A 6648-nucleotide genomic window follows, 5' to 3' on the forward strand; every position below is an offset into this window, starting at 1 on the left:
TGCTTACCTTTGTTTAAATTCAAACAACCCACTGACTAAACCTGATTGGTTCCAGAGCCATTGAACGGCTCTGATTGGTTCGTATGATAATGAGCTCACCCCAGAGAGCTTCGCATATAAAATATGATGTGCATGCAAATGTCTCTTGAATGTGAATATAAGTCTAAATTAAACAGTATTATATAGAGCGGTCGCTGATCGTGTCTCTTTAGGTCACTTGGAGGAAACCACCCAATTCATATGGATTACTTTGGCGATGTTTTTTTGCGATTTCCAACTTTTTGAAACGTGAACATCTTTGCTGAATCTTCTGTCATTGGAGGGACATAAATCTCTCAGATTTGTAATAAAATATCTCAGCTTTTCTTTTGAAGATGAACGAAAGTCTTAGATGGTTTGGAGCATCTTAAGGGTGAGTGATGACAGAATTCAAATTGTTTTGGGAGAACTATGAAATTAATTAGAAAATATAGCAGTATGTTCTTATTTTTACCAGCTTCTGCAAGCGTGTATGGCGTCTGGCTTTTGGAACCTCACTGTGACTTCAGGTAAGATTTAATTAACGTTATTTGTCTGTGCCAGTCCTGTTTTTGACTTGCATTGGCAGAAAAAAATTAATACAATAAAATTAGTCATTATAACATGTCCAACATTAACATTCTTTTATTTGCAAAATGAAGTTGTTTATTTATTTATTTCTGATTTCCTGAACAATTTGGCTTCATTGTAATGAGGTTAATGATCTTTGAAAAACCATGATTATGAACATACAATTACTTTGTCTTGAGCTGATTAGCCAACTGTGGTAGTGTTCGTTGATTGGTGTTTATATTTGTTCAAGCTTGACAACCTTATCGCCTTTATTTTCTAATATATATTTCTCATTACAGATAAGAACAAAGATTAAATTGTAAGAAGGGTTGCTTATATGAGAGCATACAGTACATATGAAACTGCTGAGGCTGGGAAGGTTTTTGACTATATTACATTGTTCTCAGAAAGAATTCATCATTCTTAAAAAGAAAACAAATCATCAATCATCATTAGCTTTTTTGTGTGTGTGTGTGAAATATTAACATTTGACCAAATCACCCTCCATTAGGCCTGATTCAAAAATCTCTATAACAGAGGTGATACAACATGAAAATATACTTACTATTCCTTTGCTTGGAAGAAAAACGTCAGCAATGTGTCCATTCCAGCTGGCTAATTTGTGCTTGCTTTCAGTCATTCATGTAAAAATCTGTTATTTAATTTTGTTTCTGTTTTGTTTTTTTCTAAAGCTGCAAGGCTCTGGTGCAAAATATTGTATGCCAGGAGTCAGGACGACTAGGCTGTGCCCAGGTCTCTGGAACCTGTGCCTTCGGATCCACCAGCTCTGTCTCCATCGGTGTGTTGTCAGCACTGGGACGCTCTGGGTCTGTGCCATGTGCCAAACACCATCTAAGCTGCCAGGGCATCATCGTCATCCTCCCATCACCATCCCTTCGCCACATCCTGCCATCATCCCCGCACTTTTGCCTCTCACCATCCCTACGCCATCTCCTTGTCCACCTCCAAAACCCCCTCCATCCCTTCCTATTCTGTTGCTTGAACTATATCATCTTCAGTCTTTGCACACACACAGCTATTCACTTATGCACTTTGTTTTTCAGTCTTTATGTATTTTATTTCTTCAGAAAATTGCTTTGTAATTTTTATTTATTCATTGATGTAAAATTCTGTACTTTTTAGTAAGGCCGGTATAACTGAAATGTTCTACAAATGGAAAAGATAGCCCTGTCATAGCATTTCAGTCTTTTTTTAATTTATGTTTTTTATAATGTATTCAAATGTACTTGAGTGTGTTTGTAGTAATTCAAATATACTATAAACGTACTTGTATTTCAAGTGCATTTTTTAAAATACTTTATTTTTTTCCCTCCTTTTTTTCAAACAAATACAGAACAAAAGGATACATTCTAAAGAACAACCTATACACATAACAGACATATACTTACAGACAGTGGCCACCAAATATAACTTGTACTACATTCATGAGTATTCAGTTATGTTAAGGGTTACACATCTGACACGGTTTATATATTAAGAGTCAGATTCTGCCATACAAAGTTATGTTAAGGCTTACACATCTGACACGGTTTATGTATTAAGAGTCAAAATGATCTAAGGATCCCCTTTTTTGGGGGGGGGGGGGGGGGGGGGGGGTGCTTCAAACTCATATAAATGGCAAAACTGAGAGAGAGAGGGAAGGGAGAAAAAAAAAACACAGGTCATCTAAATCTTTTTTCTTCTCGACCACCTCCCCCAGTATGATGAGATTTTGGTAGATTGTTGTCTTAAGGAAAGGGTAAGCATCAAGTGCATTTTTAATACATTTAATAGTATGTTTTGTTTTGTTTTTCACCATAGTATATATGCTGCTGTCCTTTTTTAGTGTACTTTATTAATATTTGTAATGTACACAACAATATATAATGCATTAAAGTTTTCTAGATATCAAAGTGTGTACGTGTGTGTATATACTGAAAAAAGCAGCTTTATAATATACAATATATAGTGTAATGCTAATGCATTTCCAATGAGCTGAAATACAATTGAAATGTACTTGAAGTACATTAAAACGATGCTTCAAATATACTCTAACTGTAGTTCATGAAGTATTAAAAGGACATTTTAAATGTATTTTAAGGAATACACTTAAATTGCTCTAAATATTCTTAATACTGTGTTGTTACCTGTATGATCCACAGCTGTGTTTTTTTTTGTTTAGTGATAGTTGTTCATGGGTCCTTTTGTTTGTCCTGAACAGTTAAACTGCCTGCTGTTCTTCAGAAAAAATACTTCAGCTTCTTCAAATTATTTGGTTTTCCAGCATTATTGTGTATTTGAACCCTTTCCGACAATGACTGCATGATTTTGAGATCCATCTTTTCACATTGAGGACAACTGAGGGACTCATATGCATCTATTACAGAAGGTTCAAACGCTTACTTATGCTCCAGAAGGAAACTTTTGGAATTTGAAGATCAGGGTGAATTTAAATTATTTTGTCTCCTGGGAAACATTTAAGTATTTCCTGTAGCTTCTGAAGGGCAGCACTAAATGAAAAAAATATGATATTTAGGCAAAATAAGAAAAATGTACACATCTCCATTCTGTTCAAAAGTTTTCCATCTCTTAATGCATCGTGTTTCCTTCTGGAGCATCAGTACGCATTTGAACCTTCTGTAATAGATGCATATGAGTCCCACATATACACACACACACACACACCCACACACAACCAGTCAAAAGTTTTAAAACAGTAAGAATCTTTGTTTTTTAAAGAAGTCTCTTCTGCTCACCAAGCCTGCAATTATTTGATCCAAAACACAGTAATATTGTGTAATAAATAACAGTAATACATGTTTTTTGAGCAGCAAATCAGAATATGGTTTTATATATATATATATATATATGTATATATATATATATATTAGAATGATTTCTGAAGGATCATGTGACTGGAGTAATGATGCTAAAAATTCAGCTTTGAAATCACAAATAAATTACATTTTAAAATATACTCAAACAGAAAAGTTACGGAATTTTAATAGTAAAAATATTTCAAAATTGTACTGTTTTTGCTGTTATTTGCATCAAATAAATGCAGGCCTGATGAGCAGAAGAGACTTATTTAAAAACATAAAAAATCTGGTAGTCTATATATCTACCCTTATTAGAGTAGAAAGTAAAACAAAACTTACAGGTTGTACGTCAATGAATGACTTCCGGGATTCCGTGGTTGTGGGTCTGAAGACCTCTCCGCCTTGCTTGTATATTGATGGGGGAAGCAGAGTGGGCAGGACATTGAAAGCACTCTCCCCTTTAGCATCTAAACCATAATAATAATACAGTGCAAACTGTGAAACTGATCTCATAATCAAAACGACACATTGAAACATCTTTTCCTGTGAAAATGTCTTTATTCCTATAAATAGCTTGGATGTAACTACGCCTGTGCACCTGTACATGCAGTTTCATGAATATGCAAATTAGTCCCCACCCCCATTCAACCACTGCAGGCCCCCCACCCCACGGTCCCCATGCTGATGGGATAAGTTACATGTATGTGATGCTGCGAAACAAAGGTGGGGTTTTAGAAACTGTAAATGGTTCACTGGAATTTGAAGGACAAAATACTGTTGACTGATGAATTTAAACATGGTTAATCTTAAAGAATATTTAAAAAAAATCACAGCCTTTACATGTAAACAATATATATTTTTTATTATAGTAAACTGACTGAGAATACCAACATCAGATTTCTAAATTCATGAGAACTACTAAGAGTTTTTGTGCTGAATATAGGTTATGCAAGAAGGACATAAGTTTGGAACTACAACAGTGGCAAGACAGAGCAAGCGAAGAAAAGCAGAGAGGAAGAGGAGAAATAACAGCAAGGATACTGGAGTAAAGACCAAACGGAGGGCCTAAATGGTTCAGGCTGGTAAGCAACAGCCCAACATTAGTGGAAAGTTTCTCAATGATAAGGTAACAACAAAGCTGCATTGGTAACACTTTAGTATGGGGAACACATATTCACTATTAATTACGACTTTTGTGTTTTAACGTTGTTGTAGTGATTTAAGTTTAGGTATGGGGGTAGGATTCAGGGATGTAGAATATGCTCAAGCAGAATTAACAGCCAATATACAAGCTAATAAGCAACTAGTTAAAAGTGAGAATTGGTCCCTATACTAAAGTGTTACGACTGTATTTACCAGTTGATATTTGTCAAATACAGTTGAATTTTGTTTTTATAAATTGACATATTATAAAAAATATCTTACCTGGAGTCATGTCACCCAGCTCTAAATGCACCTTTCCATCTCGATGGGCATAGGCAAGAATTCGGTCTACGATTGTAACGTTAGTCCAGTCTTCAAAATGTTTTCTGTCTGCCTCTGGATATAGCTTCCTAAAGTCTCCTGAAATCTGATAAAATTTGAAAACGAAAAACAAATGCAACCATATTCCAATAATGTTTAAGATATTACATGGGCTTGAGAGTAAGCACGTGTTAGGAAAGAAAACAAGAGAGGCTCATGTTAGATATAACCTTTAAAGATGTCAGCCAGGGTGTCAAGCCACCATTCCTTGTCCATCTGCACCAGCAATAATCTCACATACCTAGAATATAATTTCAGATTAAGAAAACGTTTGTCAAACAGGGTGTTCTTGCATGCTATGATTTTAAAATGACGATTCCACATGGCAACCCTAACTAGCCATCTCACCACTGAATTGAGTTTGTCAATCTAGTCTCTAATCTGGAGGGCAGAATCGCCACACTGTTAAAAAATTAAATCAGAGTGCATTTTCATTAAATTTATATATTGACTAGTTGTAAAGCAATACAAGCATTTCATTATTTAAATTTATTTCATAAAATTTATTATATTCACTAGTTGTAAAGCAATACAAGCATTCACTAAAATAGAGGAAGACTAAAGGACCTCATACATACACCACGAAAGATTAAGTCTAACTTTATACTGTAGCTAAAACAACATTACATTTAAGTAACACATAATATTACATACCAGTAATATCGTGGTTTAATGTTATAAAAGTAAGGGGCATAACGTTACCTGAGGAAAAAAGAGCTCGAAAATGCTCAACATAAAAATGATGAATCTATCGTCGGATTCGGCACGTCGCAGACATTTATTTGAAAAACAATATGCCCTTAAAAGATCAATTTTATTATGAAATGGTCTAATTCTGACAAAACATTACAAAGCCATACAGGTAACTTAGGCAGACAGTAACTGAACTTGCCCCAGTATTTCTGACGCAGTTCATACCATTTCCATGAAGGGTTTAAATAATTTGCGCGAGCTCGCGCACACACACGTGTGTGTGTGTGTGTGTGTATATATATATATATATATATATGTGTGTGTGTGTATGTATGTGTGTGTATATATATATATATAAACTTTAATTAACGATAAGGCGATTGTTGAGGCCATTAAAAAAAAAATGTACCTCGCTAGGCGGCTACTTAATCATTCACATAATAATGCTACCCCGCACAGCAACAGATCAAATATGCATTAAACAGAGAAATCGGTGTGTTCTTACCACAACTTATTAAAAATAGAGGTAAATAATCATATCATCATATTAACTTACCTTATAATAATGCTTGCGATGTGCGTGACCTGCATACTCTGGATCCAGTGAACATGTTCTGCTCGCTCAACACGCTCAGCGGTGAGTACGGTCCAAATCCATCATGATGTCTCAAGAATACAACACATTGATGCTCTCCTAATATACTTGAACCGATCTTTTCCAGTTAAAGTCCTTGTCGACACCGGAGCTTCCAGAAACTTTCTCATCTCTCTGCCTCGCCCAAATCAAGCTCCCTCCAAATCGCAATGCAACCTCCTATCAGATCTCCAATATCCAAGGAAAGCTGCTGGTTAAGGGCTTGGTGCGCCACTGCACCTTGGAGGTCACGCTCCGTATCGGAGGCCTTCACTCTGAGCGAATCTCGTTCCTGGTGCTGGAGGAGGCTACAGTGGATATCATCCTGGGGCACCCCTGAGTTGCTCAACACCATCCTGACATCCGAAGGAATTCGGGAGTGGTGCT

At 35.9% G+C, this 6648-nt stretch overlaps 2 long non-coding RNA genes across 2 annotated transcripts; one reads left to right on the forward strand and one right to left on the reverse strand.

Moving 5' to 3' along the window:
- Nucleotides 1–379: 379 nt before the first annotated feature.
- Nucleotides 380–931, forward strand: LOC107568017 (uncharacterized). The gene is made up of 3 exons (XR_001606696.1): nucleotides 380–412; nucleotides 497–548; nucleotides 891–931. It is a non-coding gene; the product is annotated as an uncharacterized lncRNA (long non-coding RNA).
- Nucleotides 932–3750: 2819 nt separating this feature from the next.
- On the reverse strand, nucleotides 3751–6210 carry LOC107568016 (uncharacterized). Its single transcript, XR_001606695.1, has 4 exons — nucleotides 6184–6210; nucleotides 5105–5175; nucleotides 4836–4980; nucleotides 3751–3877 (listed from the first exon to the last, which is right to left on the reverse strand). It is a non-coding gene; the product is annotated as an uncharacterized lncRNA (long non-coding RNA).
- Between the last annotated feature and the right edge of the window lie 438 nt (nucleotides 6211–6648).

This window comes from Sinocyclocheilus grahami, unplaced genomic scaffold (genome assembly GCF_001515645.1).
Source record: "Sinocyclocheilus grahami isolate Dianchi unplaced genomic scaffold, SAMN03320097.WGS_v1.1 scaffold1207.1, whole genome shotgun sequence".
In the NCBI taxonomy this organism is placed as follows: Eukaryota; Metazoa; Chordata; class Actinopteri; order Cypriniformes; family Cyprinidae; genus Sinocyclocheilus; species Sinocyclocheilus grahami.